Source organism: Coptis chinensis, chromosome 7 (genome assembly GCF_015680905.1).
Source record: "Coptis chinensis isolate HL-2020 chromosome 7, ASM1568090v1, whole genome shotgun sequence".
Taxonomy (NCBI): Eukaryota; Viridiplantae; Streptophyta; class Magnoliopsida; order Ranunculales; family Ranunculaceae; genus Coptis; species Coptis chinensis.
In genome coordinates, this window is record NC_141462.1 from 82,247,061 (window position 1) to 82,264,864 (window position 17,804).

Consider the following 17,804-nt stretch of genomic DNA (forward strand, 5'->3'; position numbering starts at 1 on the left):
GAATAATTTTTTTCCAAGTTATCATTCACAACATAGTAGTTGCATAATTGCATCATTGATTGGCACAACGCCCTAGCCAACATAGACAATAGAAGAACTACATGTTATTTAATCTGAGTGAAGATATTGCAACAACGTTTGATTCCATGTCCAATCGACAAGTGTTAAGGGTAGACTTAATGCACTTTAATTACGCTATTATTAATTAAACATTAGTTTTCATTACAAAAACTAATTTGTATGAAGCTAAGTACCCTGGCTATAGCGTAGTCTAGCATAAATTTTCTTGCTAAAGTGCTCCAAATTATACAAGTATATATATGCAGTAAATATAACGCCTCAATCATACACTTCAATCTTTAGAAACTTGAATCTTTAAGTTACAATCTATCGAAAACTACCTATTATTTTATCAAACTTGCATGTCTATTGCGATACTCAAACTATTGCGAGAATTTGTTAGGTTCATCAATAATCCTCGCAAGAGCAGACACCATCCTTGAAACTGTGAAACCTGTTGTTATCCCTCACAATTATTTTCCTTTTAGTCAGCTTTTAAATCGCCTTAATAGTAGCATGGCAATTTACACACACCCTGAGGTTCTTCACCACCTTGATAAGTAACTCTGCTCCACTCATAATTAGCTCCAAGTTCTATAAATCGTATGCCTTCTTTAATAATAATCTCCAAACTACTTTCACTCAAGGTACATGTATTTGATCTGCTTCTCAGTTTCTGATCAAAATATGTATCTGCAAGCATTCATAGAAACATAAAAAATCAATATAGAATTAAAGGGGAAATTGAAAACTATATGCAAATGCATCGAACTAACCTTAAAGAACAACTAACGAGAAATAAAAAATAGGATGCAAATGCATTGAACTAACCTCAATGAATAATTAACGGAAAATCAGAAACTGGATACAACTACTGTTACAACCCAGTCACTATTTGCGAGCACTATTCACTAACTCTCACTGTTGGAAGTGTTACCACTCACTTCCTCCTACCAGTCTCCTCCTCTCTTTGGACCCTTTTTTTTTTTTTCTCTTTCTCTTCTCCTCCTTTCTCTTTTATCTCTCCCCTCTTCTTCATCTCAACTCTCCACCTGTCCCCTATCTCGCGGTCCCCTTCTTTCCATGTGTAGGGTTTCCGTACCGCGACCACACGCTGTCACCCTGATCCGATGGATCGTGGCGGCCTTATTATGTTATGTGCCGACCCCGGCCCATCTCACCATTGATATCCCGGTGCTGCATCCTACCACTACAGATGCCCCCTCTCGAGTCCGCGATAGTTTCTCGATCGGGGAGTCGAGAGTTCACCACATTAAACTTTCCAACCGTAGTCTTCCATCTTCCTTTCACCACTGGATTCACGAGTTTCCACGTGAGTACAACTGGCGCCCCCTCATTTCTTGTGCATCCACGTGTCCTTCACTGGCTGGTTCCTTTTGGTGTCCCCTCGATTTCAGCTCCCCTCAAATTACTCTTTTACCCCCTCCTCTTATAAAAAGCCCGCTCAATTTTTCCTCTCTCACTTAACTTTTCTTTTGCCTTTCAGTTCCTCTCAACTTCTCCCTCTACCCTTCTTCTTGTTTTCCAGCACCGGTCGCTCGCACGGTCGTCTTTTCCGGTTTCTTTTGCAGAAATTCTTGCTCCGACTGCTTTCCTTTTACCTCAGGTTGGTCTCCTCTTCTCTCTAGCCCCATTTAATTGCTATATTGTGCATTTCTCCTTTGTCCTTTGTGTTAGAATCTGTTCGTCTCCCCTTCTTTCTCCGCCTTGTCGTGGCTGTGTGTCTTCCACCCGACCCGCGATGTCGGCCTCGAGATCTGCCACCTCTTCCTCTTCCCGTCCGAAGTAGCCTTGCTTCCCCACCCTCTCCCGACCGGACCGAGGCCCTTCAATCTGGGCAAGCTTTTGCCCCTCCACCCCGCCACAGCCGCAGCCGTAGACCTAACATTGAGGCTGTTAAAGCGCTTATGGGATACCCGCTGATGTCATCTTAGAACATATGCCGACCTAACTTCACTTCCCGCGATCCGGGTTCCCTCTGGTCGGGGTGCCCTCGTAAGCTACGGTAGGACCAGATTATTTGCCGGCTGTGTTTGCCCCTCACCCGTCTTGATGTCGAGGTGTGTAATCACTTTAACATCCCCCCTTGCCAAGGCATTGGCAATTTCTGGAGGGTCATGTATGCCGCAAACCACTACAACCGTTCCGAAGTACCCAAGATAACGGTTCGCGACATGACCGCTCACTTCTTCATCAAAAAGAGCACCAAGGATGTCAGTGTGGGCTATCACTCTTTTTGTGTCCGCCCTAGAAAACGGCATTTTATTCTTCGTGTCACTTCCTCAGACAAAGTGTGGCATCACTACCCTCTTTATATCTCAGGCAATTTCCTCTCCGCAGATCTTCCACCCGAACTGAATCTTAACCACTTGGCTTTTCTTCCCAGTGGTGAGTCTCCCTCTTTATCTACCCCCATTGATGTATATCTTTTGGTTTCTCATCTGACTTGACAGCTCTCTATTTCAGGTTGGTGCCCCGACTCAAAGTCGCGACCTTACGACCACATTTCTTCCACCACTTTCCAGAAGATTCACGACCTAGGACCTGCTCAAGCCGTGATACTTGGGATTGACCAACCGCTACTCCCCCCTTTGTCCGATCCTGAATTGAAATCCATAGGAAAATATTGCTCCCATTTTTCCGTCCTCCTCCCCCCAAAGAGAGAAAGCCACGTGACACACCACCTCCTAAGAAAAGCGCCATACCGCTGAAAACCCCCCTTCCGCCCTAAGCACGTTTAGCAAGACCACTCCTCCCTCCGCAGCCCCTACTCCATACCGATCCCTGACCACTTGGGAAGATCAATACTCATCCTCTCATTCCCCTTCCACCACTTCTCAAACTTCAGACATGGGCGCTAACAAACGTAAACTCTTCGACAGTGATTCGGATGAGGATGTCGTCCCCATTGCTGCCCCCCTCGCCGCTGCTCATTCCTCCCTCCCCGGCCTCCAAACGTCCACGACCCTCAGCTCCTGAAGAGGGTCCCCCCACTAGGACCACATCCCAACCTACCGCGCCTCCTCATGCGGAACAGCGGCCCGGGAAGGAGATGGCACCACGATTTGATAAGGGGCATTTGGACCCATTCCTCCGTTTTGCACCGCTTTCAAGCTTCAAAACCGCATTCTAAATGTCAACGACTCTGCCTTGGAAAATCCGGCAGTGGCTTCCTCCCTGTTCTTCGGGTCTCATCTCCCAAACGATATGGTGTACGCTGAGGGGGGCTCCTTTGAGTCTCACCGGATTTCATTCTACACCGGCTGGGAGAAGGTAACCTTTTCTTTGCATTCAAGTACCTTTCTTCCATCTCTCTGAGTATTCTAATTTTTGCTCCTTCTTCCAGATGAGTTTGGATATCTCCTTCATGATCCGCGGCCTCTTTGGTGCAAGGGCACGGATCGATGAGCTGGATAAGGAAGTCGCCCATCTAGAAAAGAAGAATGTGGCCGCGGACCTAGACAAGCTCAGGGCCCAAGACGAGCTTAAAACTGCGGAGGCCGCCCACCTTGCTTATATAGACAAGGTTAATGACCGCTTGAGTAATCAGCGCGAGACCCTTCAAGAGAAGCACGCCGCCGCTCTGGACTCCCTCTCTCAGAAGCACCAGGAGGATGTATCGGCTCTCCTTACACAACATGAGGCCGATATGGACGAGCTCCGGGACAGCTTTCGGGCCCAAGCCGAGAAGAGGGTGGCCAAGAAGGTCAAGGAGGAGTTTGACCGGCTCACCAAAGAAGGCCGTCTCCTTCCTGAAGCCCCTGTCGCTGCTCCAATATCTGAGGTCGCTGTGCCAATCCAGGACTCCACTTCTGAAGGGAAAGAGGCCGCTGCGTTGGTAGCCGGGGCGATAGACGTGGTTGCGGATGAAGTCCTAGAAGAAGCCGCCGAATCCGTGATCCGCGAAAGTACTGTGTCTTGAAAATAGCTTGTTTATGCCCTTGCTAGGCTTCTTTTGATGCTACTTTGTCATACTCTTTATGCTACATTTTGTCGTATTTTCACCCCCACCAGTTGGGATGTTCATATTATGTTTTGCCTGTTTGCCCTGATTGTTTCTGTTGACACTCTTACTCGTATATGGATCCAGCAATAACTGGCCCCTATTAGTGTATTCACCCCCATTAGTTGGGAATATTTGATTTGCTTGCCCCACGCCCAGACCAGGCCTCCGCCACTCTCTCTACCTCTGGCAGGCACTCTGCCCGCGGCGCGCGGAAGCCTCTTCGCTTCCGTTTGCCCCTATCTCACATAGGTCCGGGGCAACTCCTCTCGCCCCGGCCCTGTGAGACCTCATCTCCGTGTGGCAACTCTTTTTGCCCCACTAAAGTTTGGACCTCTCGTCCTTGGAGGGCTCACCCCCTCCCTTCCCTTCACTCTAATGGGTAATGAAAACTCATGCAATAATACTTAACTCAAAAGTGCTACAGTTTTATATATGTACAAATAGCTCATGCCGTTTTCGTTTCTCTCATTACATTTACTCGTGAAATTTTTTCAGCAACCTTACATTCCATGGCCTATCCACCGCTATGCCCTCCACAGTTTGTAACCTGTAGGTGCTTGTTCCCCCCACCTCGACCACCACGTAAGGCCCCTCCTATGTCGGACCCAACTTCCCCTCGCTTGCTTTCTTGGTGCTGGGGGTCACCTGCCGAAGCACCTTGTCTCCCACCTTAAATCTCTTCACTCTCAGCTTCTTGTTGTACTGCCTTTGCAGGCGGTGATATTCTTCGGTTTGATCTTGTGGCTGCGTCTCTCCTTTCTTATGCTAGGTTCATGTCTCGGCAAGAATGCCCGATTTGACCCATCCTGACGGCCGAGGTCCTAGTGGTTTGCCGCCACCATTTAAATGTGGTATCCGGCCTCTACTCCATCGCCCGATGAAAAAGGCGGTCTCTTTGGTCGAGGTTAGGTGGGGTTGTCCGATAGGCCCAAAGCACCCGATTTAGTTAAATCGACCCGGGACCCCCTTCTTGCCCTCGGTTTCCTCTTGAGATTGTTAAGTATGGTTTTGTTAGAGGACTCGCTTTGTCCATTTCCCTCGGGGTTGTTGTATGGAGAATCCTGTTTGATGTGATACGGCTTGCAGAAAACTCCTAACCTTTGATCCCGTGGCGGGTTCCATTATCCACAATGATAGAATAGGGCAACCCGAAGCGGCATATGATATTTTCCCACAAGAACTTGATCACTTGCACCTCTTTCACTGCTGCCAATGATGCGGCCGATCCACTTTGTAAAATAGTCCGTCGCGGCCAATAAGAATCTCCTTTTACAGGGGCCATGGGCAGCGTGGTCCCATTATGTCAAGGGCCCACATCGCGAATGGCCACGGGCTGAACCTGCTTGTCGGCCCGGCTCTGGGGGGCCAATATCGGCGAGAAAACCTCGACACTTCTCACATTTTTGGCGAATTCCACGGTGTCTCTTTTCATGTGAAGCCAGAAGTAACCTTGTGTTAACAACACGTATCTTGTTGTCACGCCGCCCGAGTGGCTCCCACAATCCCTTTGTGCAACTCATCGAGCACCTCTTGAGCGGTTTCGCCCCAAGCATCTTAACAAAGGCCCATTGAAATTCCTCCGATATAATTCACCTCCCACCAATGTGTACCTTCGAGATGTTTGTTCCAACCTTCGTCTTTCTCTGGGACAAATCCCCTCCCCCCCCTGTCAAAAACTGCTTGATGGGCATCACCCATCCTTCGTCACCCTCCGCGGTATTCATTACTCCCAATGCTTCCTCGGTGCCTTGGCTTGTCCAACTTCCTCGCCGAGGGTCCTTTTTTGGACCCGGCATGGTAGCGGCTACATAAGCGAGCATCTGGCGTGGCGATTCTCCCCACCGGTTCAAATGTACAAAGCGGATTTATGCGAACCCACGCCTTGACCAAGCGGGACTCCCAAATATCTTGCCATCCTGGGACATCTCGCCACGAACCCTCCATTTGCCTGGCACACTACCAAATTGGAGTCGGAGTATACAGTGAGTTCCTTCACCCCCAGGCCTTCTGCCATTCTCATGCCGGCGATTACCGCCTCATACTCCGCTTCGTTGTTGGATGCTGCGAACCCCAATTTCATTGTCAGCTCTAGCCTGTTGTTGTCTGGCGTGACCAATACTACACCAATTCCGCTGCCAGCATCCGTTGCTGACCCATCAGCAAACACTCTCCAACCGTTTCTTTCGTCCCATGGGTTCAAGCTATCCAGTTCCTCTTCCCTCTCCGGTTCCAAAACCATCTCCTCCCCCCATGTAGGGTCCTCTGCGGGGAACTCCGCCAAGAACTCCGCCTTTGCTGAGCTTCTCATTTGTCCTAACGATATTGGATCTCATCTGAACTTAGCATCGGCCCATTTCAACATTCTTCGACTTCTCGCTCTCAAAGCTGCTTAAGAGGCAAGTTAAGTGACCACGATCGCTGCGTGGGCTTCAAAATAGGGTTTCGGACGAGCGAGAAAATATCAAGGCAAAGGTACATTTCTCCACCCGTATCTGGTTTCTGCATCCAACAACGTCTTACTCTAAAAGTACACTGGTCTTTCTATCTTATCCACTACTCGAACGAGGACCGAGCTGATTGCATAATCTGTGACCTCCAGGTACAAATACAACTTTTCTCCCTCTTCGGGTCGCGACAACAATGGTGTACCCTCTAAATACCTTTTAAGCCCCTGGAATGCCTGTTCACATTCTGCCGTCCATGTGAAATCTGTGGTGTTTCTCAATAGTCTGTACAACGGCCTACATTTGTCGGATGATTTCGAGATGAACCTGTTAAGAGTCGCGACCCTTCCAGCCAACCGCTGCACCTCCTTCACTGTCTTTGGTGATGGCATCTCCACCAATGATCTTATCTGCTCTGGGTTGGCCTCTATTCCTCGCTGTGTCACAGTATACCCCAGAAATTTCCCTGTGGTGACTCCAAATGTGCACTTCTCGGGATTGAGTTTCAAATTGTGTGTTCGCAGTATCTGAAATGTCTCCTCCAACCCTTCCAAGTGCTCCTGTTCTGACATACTCTTCTCCACCATATCATCGATGTATATCTCAATGCCTTTTCGGATTTTGCCCTCGAACATCTTCTCTCCCAAGCGCTGGAAGGTGGCTCCTGTATTTTTTAATCCAAATGGCATTCTAGTATAGCAGTATGTGCCCCCTTCCACTACGAAGGAGGTTTTTTCCTGATCCGGTCCATACATTGCCACCTGATTATACCCCATAGACGCATCCATAAATGAGAACATGCTGAACCCCGCAGTCATGTCTACCAACTCATCCACTCGCGGCATCGGATAACTGTCCTTCGGACACTCTAGATTTACGTCCGTGAAGTCCACACACATCCGGACCTTTCCATTTTTCTTCGGGACCGCGACCACGTTGGACAACCAGTCTGTGAATTCCACCTTTCTTATTATCCCCGCACCTTTTAGCCTAGCAACCTCTTCTCGGATTCCTTCTGCATATTTAGGTCTCATGCCTCTCATCTTACGTCTCAGCGGCCGGCGTCCTCCCTCGTAATGCGGCGATGACATGCAAACTCCGGATCTAAACCAGTAACATCCTCTATCCCCCACGCAAAGACGTCTCTGTTCTTCACCAAGCATTGCACCAACTTATCCTTCCATTCTTCTGTAAGACTCGACCCTATCGATGTGAACTTCTCCTCTTCGCCCTCTCCCAAGTTTACTATTTCTATCTCGTCCAAAGTCTTTGGAACCACCGCGACCTCCTCCCCCTCCTCCACGGCCCCACACTGTAGTTGCTATGCCGGCCTCTTCCTAGAGCTCGTCGACTCCTCTTCTGGTCCGCGGGACATCCTTTTGATTGTATTCTGGTGACTGTTCTTGGATGCCACCGATCTCCATGCGGACTCATATATGTTCCGTTGAGGTAGGGAATCGGATAACTTGATAGTAAGTCGACGGCACCGCCCTCATCTCATGTATCCATCTCCTCCCCAGGATCGCTTTGTATTGGGAGTTGGAGTCGACCACCATGAACCTTGAGAACATTGTCCACGGCCCCGTTATTCTTGCAGCGAAGTTCCCCATAGGCTCGTAACAACTTCCATTGAATCCATACAAACTTGTCCGCGGAGGTCTCAGTTGCCCCGGGTTGATCCTCATCTCCTCAAGAGCTCCTCTAAATAGCAAACCCACGGTGCTACCACAGTCTATCAGGACCCTTTTGACCACATAATTGCCCATCGCCATTGTAATAACCGGTAGCATCCTCGTGTGGCGTATCCACGCCTCGGAGGTCTGCCTTGGAGAATGTAATTTTCTCCTCCCCCGCTCATTAATTCTGCTCGTATCTCGCCCCTCGTGGGACTCATTGACCTGCTTGAATACTTCGCCCGTCCTCGACCTTATCGGTGGGCATTGTGACTCAACGCTTCCCGCTGAAAATCACATTTATGGTTCCCAATATTCGTCCATGGCGGCGGGCCGGGGCTCCGGTCGGGAGTTTCCCCCACGAATTCCCTCGGCAACCCCTTCTCTATTAATCTGGACTAACCATTTCAAGGCATAACAATCATTGGTTTCGTGATTGCGCTTTTGGTGATACTCCGCGGTATGGCTTGTTGGGCATTTCGGCGGAATGGTTCGTGACCCCTTCATATCCTTGCACATTTTTAATCGGCGGATTATCTCACTCAGCGGTCGCCTTAGCGGGACATGTTCCACCTCAGCGGTATGGCTTACGCTCCCTTTGCTCTCTCGGCTATCTCCCTTCCTCTTTCCGGCCTTGAGGACTGTCCGCGGTACCTCTCCCAGCCTCGGTCACTTCCCTCTGTCTTTCTGCGTTCACCCCCTTTCTCTACCGCCGATACTGTCTTGGCTCCCCTCTTCGACTCTTTCTGCATGGTGTCTTCATATCTAATATACTTCTCTACCCGCGGATATAACTCGTGTAATGTTGCGATCTCGTTCTTCGCCACGGATGGACAGCCGTTCCAGGTCGCAGCCCCCTTTCGAATGCTATTACCGCTGTCCTCTCATCCAAATTCTCTACCTTTAGGGTCTCTGCCTTGAACTGACATAGATACTCTCTGACCGATTCCGCGGATCTCTGTCTAACGTTAAATAAGGTCGCGATGTCCACAACCCTCCTCTTCTGATATATAAAGTGGTTGATAAGCACCCAAAAGTGTATTATGAAACCCCATTGAGACATATAAATTTGGTTCATTATGTGTTTAATAATCATGAAATAAATATGTTTTCATATTTTTGCAGGTATTTGCAGTAAACATGGAAATATTGGTTAAACCTGCAATAAAGCACGAGGAACGGTGTATATATGAATTCTCCCAAATCCACGTAGAAGCATCAAACTTCCAAAGCTCCTACCTCTCGAACCGGGACTCGAATCGACAAGAGAGCTGCTTTCGGACAATCGAGGCGATGAATTACGCGATAGGCGGGAAGTTGTAAAACTGCCCAAAATGCGGATTGCCTTTGGATGCACATAGACCCACTATGTGGGGCCACAAGATTGGATGAGTCATCAATCATGGAGCATGTCAAGACAAAGATAACAAATTATTGGTGCAAAGTTGACACCTTGCATGTAATAAATTAGATTAGGTGTTAATAGTGAAAAAAAGGCAAGGTGTCACTTTGTTTTAATGTGGTAGATAAAAATGAATCAATGTGGTTTGATAATTCATGTGGGAGGAAATGAGATTTCTCTCAAATGGAGAAGAAATTAGACAAATGTGGGGACACTCCATTTACTCCCTTGACTTATTTTCCTCACATGACATTATTTTAGTTCCTTAGTGAAAATGAGAAGGGAGGTTTTAGTTATTATTGAAAAAGCTTGTAATAGTTTTAATGGAGGAACACTTGTTCTTCTAGAAAATAATAGAAGTGAGTTTGGTTGTTGATATTTCTCCTCTCTCTCTCTCTCTCTCTCTCTCTCTCTCTCTCTCTCTCTCTCTCTCTCTCTCTCTCTCTCTTTTGTGTTTTTCTTAGTTCATAAATCCTTGTCCCAAGGATCATGAGCTAACTTCCCTTTTGGGGAGTTAATTTAACTCATGTGAGGGTAAACCAATTGTTGTTGGTTTGGTAGGTTTAGGAAGAACAACTAACTCTACATCCTACCCCAAAATGGTAGTTGGTGTAGAGTTTAGTTAGGAATCAAGCAATGAGCTTAGAGATAAGTCATTGTTTGGTTTCACTTGCTAGCATGTATGAGCTCTTTAGTGAGCCATGCATGCTAGGGATCAAATCTATTTTTCCGTTAGGGACTTGTCTATGAGTCTAGGAAGAATCAAAACCTTTTCAAATCAACACTAATGATAGTTTCACATGAAGAGGATTAACTCTCCAACTTCTCTTTCAAATTTCTATTTGATTATTAAGAGCATGTTTTCATTGTTAATGTTTTTATTAATGTTTGTGTAGGAAGGAAAAATCTAACATTTATATTATATCCTTACTCCTTAATTTCCCTTTATTGTAACATCTAATTTTTAGTTGTTCTAAGCTTTAGGTTAGTTGAATCCTTATTCAAACTCTACTGAAATGAAGATCGTGAGTAAAGGAATCTTGATTGCTTTTACATTAATTTAGAGTTCAAAACTCTAAGTAGTGTTCTCCAAGCATATATCAAATGCATTCTTTGTTCTAAAGCCATAGAGCGTGTGCTAAAGATCGGAAGTTGCATCGAGGGGAACCCCATTCTCTTCATTCCTTTCATTTTCGTTCGTTTATGTTTTTTTTTTTGTTATTTTTTAGTATTTTTTTTTGCCTGATTGATTGACTGTAATCAAAAAAAAATTAGTTCCACTTTTCAGTACCAAAAGTTAGGATTTGGGAGAGATAACTTCTGAGGCGATTATAAGACTTACGAGAAAATTTGAAAGTATTCTAAAAATCTGGACATGCGTGTTGGTTGGGGAAGTCAGCGTGGCGAAGTGGGACCAGCGTCAGCGGGTTAATTTATTCAGTTTTTGCTCTGTTCAACCACCGGCATCTCGGATCTACCTTGATCCATTTCCAGGCCTAAATATCTGATCCACGTACTGAAATATTCGATAATCCTTTGGGATTAATCGCGTCGGCAATTGAAACTTTTGTTTCGAGGGCTTAAAACGCGGGGAAGCTTCTGAGGTTCAATTTTCGAGTATTATTGTAATTTTTTTTATGTTTTTCTGCATGTATGCCATGTATATAGTATTAGGAAATATTTATGGATCATTATTTAAGTTTTAGCCTCGAATTATGTATGAATCAAGTTAGTATACGGTAAATATTTATATCACGATTACTTGGACATGAATTGCATATGAATGTATATTTACATATTAATGAATGCTTGTATTGCATGGGTATATGTCTTTCTCACATTATAAATGTTTCTTGTTACATGTTTGATATTTCTCTCATTATCATTACGCGGTCTTGTCTAATAAGTCGATTTTGTCAAGAAAGAGGAGAACATTCCAACGAGGGTTAAAATCTGAGTTGGGTAAGTTGTTTCTAAACCCTACGGGGTAAATTTTGCTCTCTATAGGACATTAGCAATCTCAATGAGTATTGTCGAAATCGATTTATTATGCAATACAAAGAGTCGTATTTTAGTTTAGGTATAATACTTTGCATGTTTAGTTTTGTCGTCTATTCTGGCATTATGTATCTTGTATTAAGTATGCTAATGTATTTAGATACGTTTGAGTGATTCAAATTAAGCTGTTATTCTTTGTTGATATACATTTCACGTAATATCGATTTACAAATTAAGCGTACATATCATTATTCTTCGATGTATATTTGCACATGCATTATGGAAATATTTATCGATGACACAAGCTTGCCTATTAGGTATAGCTATCATTATTGTGAGTAGAGTACCTTCACATGCTCTTGCACCTAGTATTGTATGAGTAGATCGTATTTGTATGTTTGTATTTTAAACCTTGCATAAATCTTAAAATAAAATAAATAAATAAATAAATAAAAATAAAAATAAATTAAATTAAATTAAAATAAATTAAAATTAATTTAATACCACCTTTGCATAAATTTTAATTCCATAAATCTTAATCATATTCCAATGGTGTCTAGGAAACTTGAAAGATTGAGGTTACTTAATTAGAACCGTGCTTGCGGAAATCCTCCCTCATATCTATCTTGTGACTGGCTGTTGGTTTATGCACACGTATTCTAGCTTCTTTCTCGTTAGCGGCGACTTAGGCATATGTTGTTCAACCCTAATGCTTAAGATAATAATAAAATTTGAGTCCTCATAATTCCTTACGTAAGTTAGATCTAATTTTATGCTTGCATGAGATTAAGGTGCGGTTCCACTAAAGAAATTGAACATACCTATCGTCGAAAAAATCGATAAGCAATTGCGTAAGTTCTCAATAAAATTGTTGTTCTTCTACGCTAATTACCTTCATCACAATCTTCGCCACCATCAACTTTAGTCATTATGGCCGACGATCCTCCACCAGCGAGAGAAGCCCCTCTCGGACTTCTATCATTCTGGGAAGGACCTTCTTCTTGCATCAAACTTGAGGACATTGTCGGTGATTTTTAAAGTTATCCCACCAAGCGTTTTCGGTTTGTTACCAATATATCATGGTTTGGAGCACGCGAAAAATCGTACAATCATCTTCGTAGACTTTAACAAGTGGCAACAACATTTCATCATCCGGTGATCTCTAAGGAACAACTCTTGCCCATTTGTTTCCATTCACTTTAAGCGGAAAAAGCGTTAATCGGCTAGCGGGGACAACAATCACAATCCATAGACACATGGAATAAGCTAGTTCAAGCTTTTATGCTTCAGTTTTACACTTTCGAAGAAAACAACCGAAATGCTTGAGAAAATTCAATTCTTCGTCAAAATCCTCATGAATCCTTTCACGGAAGCATGGAGTCATTTTCTTGATCTTACGTTATAATGTCCTCACCACCAACTAGAAAAGCTGTGTCCTTGTTCGTTCATTTTTAATGGTGCATGCGATCATCAAAAGAAACTCTTGATATAATGAGCGGAGGTTGCTTCATGGACAAAGGAGCTCTTGAAGCTTATGCTTTTCTTGAAAAACAAAGCGAAAAAAGGTACACTTTGGGGTAACGAGCGTCTAGATCATCAAAGGATCTTTTGTTACAAAAGCCACATATATTTTTGAGGTAAAACCCGATCTGAAATAAAAAATTTGATAGAATCCTAACTAAAAAGTAGATGCCCTTGCGGTTCAAGTAAGCGATCAACTACCAAAACCGGTCATGAGCGTTGACACCGCTCCTTGTGTCCTTTGTCTTAGTCGATCATCGATGCATATTGTCCCTTGTTATATGCTTCCCCTACTTAACAAGCGGAGGAGGCATGTGCATTCAACATTCGATGCTTTGTGGAGACAACATCCGAATTTGGCTTGGGCCAAAATAACCAACAAATGGGGGCTCCTCCCGGTTTAAGCTAATCAACACATTCGACCTACCAATAATTTTATTCCATACCGCCAAGGAAATAATCAACAATACCAACAAGGTCGATTTCAAAATAATTCTAATGCTAATTATCGGACCAACCTTGACCTTATTCAAATTTAATCCAAATCCCAACTATAATCAACAACTTCTAAGCAATAATCGAGAACTACTACATTTGCACAACTGCGCCAACCATTACGGATAGGACAAATGAGACTTTCTTGGCTTACATGAACCAGCGATCTCAAATTTTAGCGTCTATCCAACAATCACTTCACAATTGGCAAAGAAAAGAGTCGAAGGCGTGTTTTCTGCCTGGCGGTTCAAACCCTAAACCGACAAACCGCGACCTTTGAACTGACCAATGCCCTCGGTACAAGCACCCCAACCAAGGTGAGGTGCATGCAATCACTACTCTACGATCTGGAAAAAGCTGGTCGACAATCGGTTATGTATGCGGATGATCAACCAAAGGAAAAAGAGGGTTCCAAGGAATCTAGTTCTAATAATAAACCTACGGAAGATTCCCCTGATACAACAAAGTCAACACCTCCGAATGTAGGAAACAAGCAAGTAGACCCCTTTGCCAAATTCTTCCCTAAGGCACCGTTTCTGACGCTTGACGGCAAAGAATAAACACGATGACAATTTTCTTTGAAATTGAAAAACTTTTCAAAATTTAACAATCAACTTACCTTTTCTCGATGCCTTAAAACTATTACCAAAACATGCAAAATTTCTGAAAGATATGTGCACCACAAAAGGAGAACTAATGTTCCTCAACAAGCGTTCCTCATTTGAGCGGTTTCCCTCCATCACCGAACACAATGGTATAGTAAAAAATACAAGGACTACTGGTAGACTAGCGGTTCCATGCACCTTAGGTGACAAATACCGCGACTCTCTTGCGCTATTAGACCTAGGAGCTAGTGTGAACTTACTTCCATATTATTTATTTAAACAACTAGGTCTTCATGAGGCTAAAACCTACCACTATGACTCTACGGTTAGCCGATCGTTCCATAAAGTATCCAAAAGGAATTGTGGAAGCGTCCTTGTAAAAGTCAAGATTTCTTTATCCCGTAGACTTTGTTATTTTGGATCTGAAGTTGCATGTGATTCCATTCCTATCATCTTAGGACGTCCGTTCCTGCCACTTGCTAATGCTCTTATTAAGCTGTAGAGATGGTTCCATGACCATGTCGCCGGAAATCTTCGGTCGAGGTGAATGTGTTCAAGTTGATGAAACAACTTCGAGGCGACATTGATGGTGAGGTCAAGCGGGGTTGAGAGCATTCCTTAAAGAGTATTTTACAAACTCTTTCACGAAGATGAAGTGTACCAATTTCTTTCCTTTAGCGACTCGAGTTTGAGGGCGATGATTATACACAAGAAGTAAATGAGTTATTATAGTCGATACCATTATTTGACCCTACAATAGTGATGTCTAGTAACTTGGATGATCATCAATCTGTTTACTACATGGATGATGACCTTCCTTAAGAATCTTTAATACCGCTCACCCCCCCTAAATTAAACCCTCTTCCCCGAATTAAAATCGTCTGACTTGATCGCGATGGTCGTCACCCGGTTATTATTTCTTCACAATTGGTACGCGATCGGGGAAGCTCGTTTAATTAATGTCATTCAACAACATCGTTCGCTATTAGATGGTCCCTCGATGACATTAAAGGCATTGAACCTAATGTGTGCACCCATCGCATACACGGAAGAAAATGCTAGGGCGTCGCGTGAAACAGCGTCGCCTAAACCCTACCATGAAAGATGTGGTCGAGAGGAAGTGTTAAAATTACTAGATGCGGGTATTATTTACCCTATCTCGATAGTGTTTGGGTGAGTCTGTACCGCGTGGTTCAAAGAAATGGCATTACGGTTGTGCGAAATGATAAAGATGAATGCATTTCATTTCGTATCGAGTAAAATGGCGAATATGCATTGACTATCGCAAACTTAATGCCGTCACTTTCGTAAGGATCACTTTCCACTTCCATTCATCGATCGGATGCTTTCGAGCGTTTAGCGGTCATGCCTATTACTTTGCTTTCTTGATGGTTATTCAGGGTTATTTTCGGATAGTCATAGACCTGGCGATCAAGAAAAGACAACGTTCACTGTCCATTTGGTACATTTGCATATAGGCGAATGCCTTTTCGGCCTTTGCAATGCACTGAAAGTACTTTTCAAATTTGCATGGTTCATATTTTTCAGTGATATGGTTGAGCGGTTTATGGAAGTATTCATAGGCGACTTCTCAATTTATGGAGATTCTTCGATATATCTATCAAATCTTGAAAAAAGGTCTTTACGTTGTGAAGAGAAAAACCTTGTTCTTAATTGGGAAAAATGACATTTTATGGTTACTAAAGGAATAGTTTTAGGACATATCGTTTCAAAGGCCGGAATCAAAAGTCGACAAAGCTAAGATAGAAAAAATTGCTTCACTTCCTATACCAAAAACAGTTCGAGACATTGGCATTCTTAGGACCTTGCGAGGGTTTCTATAGGAGATTTATTCAAGATTTCTCAAAAGTTGCTAGACCTTTAACCAATCTCTGCTTAAAGATGCCGTTTTTATTTCGGTTTGGTTGCAAAACAAGCCTTTGAGGTATTAAAACCGCATTAACTACGCTCCCATAATTCAACCACCTAATTGGTCTAAACCTTTTGAATTAATGTGTGTATGGCGACTATGCTATAGGACTGTACTAGAACAACGCCAGGAAGATAAGCCGGTTGTCATTTACTATGCGAGTAAAACCCTTAATGAAGCTCAGCGTAACTATACCACCACCGAGAAAGAGTTTCGCCGTTGTATATCGTTAGATAAGTTTCGTCCTTACCTAGTGGGTTCTCCAACTATTGTCTACTCGACCATGCGGCGCCGTTATCTATTAGCGAAAAAAGATGCAAAACAAAGGTTGATCGATGGATTCTCCTTTTGCAAGAGTTTACTCTCGAAATTAGAGATAAAAAGGTAAGCGAAAATGTGGTTGCGGACCATTTATCAAGACTTATCGGTGATGTTGATCGATCTTGAACTTATCTGTGATTCCTTTCGGATGAACACTTGTACTCTATTTTTCCCCCTTGATAGTGCGGACATAGTAAATTACTTAGTTACCGGGAAGTTCCTTTATCTTGGTCGTAATGACGGGAAAAGTTTTTATCCTTTGTGAAATTCTATTTCGGGATGATCCCTACCTCTTCAAGTATTGTTTAGACAAACTAATCCGCCCGTTGCATTCCCGGTGGGAACCTGGCGATGTGTTATCCTTACGCCATGAACAATCTTGTGGTGGTCATTTTAGTGGTAAGAAAACTGTGGCCAAAGGTTCTACAATGTGGTTTTATTGGCCAACACTGTTTAGAGATGCACATGAGCATTGCAAAGCATGCAATGTCATATTTGCCGACAATTAGGTCGCATTACTCGGCGCAATAATATGATGCCCTTAAATCCCATTCTAATTGTGGAAATCTTTGATGTATGGGGCATCGACTTCATGGGTCCATTTCCAAATTCTCATGGCTTCCTATACATACTTGTAGCAGTTGACTATGTGTCAAAATGGATTGAGGCATTGGCATGTCGTGCTAGCGATCATAAAGCGGTCGTTTTGTTTGTAAAAGAAAATATTTTTTCTCGATTTGGTGTTCCAAAAGCTATAATTAGTGGCGGGGGAAAATATTTCGCAATAAAATTTTGAATCATTAGTAAAGAAATATGGAGTCCGCACAAAGTGGCAACTCCATTATCATCCTCAAACCAGTGGTCAAGTAGAAGTCTCTAATCGAGAAATAAAATCCATTTTGGAAAAAGCGTCAATCCATCTAGGAAAAGGCTGGTCTCTATGATTATCGATGCCTTGTGGGCATCTGAGCGACTTTTAAGACACCTATAGGGATGTCTCCGTATCGCCTCGTTTTTTGGAAAACCTTGTCATCTGCCGGTTGAACTTGAGCACCGTGCTCTATGGGCCATCAAAAGCCTCGATTATAACACTTAGCGTGGCGGTGAAAAAAGAAAATTGCGGTTAAATGAGCTTGAGGAAATTGAGATTGATGCCTATGATCTCTCAAAATCTATAAAGCCAACATGAAAAGAGTGCATGACAAGCACATATTATATAAAAAGAGTTCAAAGTCGGTCAAAAAGTTTTTGATGTACAACTCAAGATTACACATTTTTCGGAAAATTAAAAACTTCGATGGTGCGGTCCTTTCCTTTGTCTCTGCTGT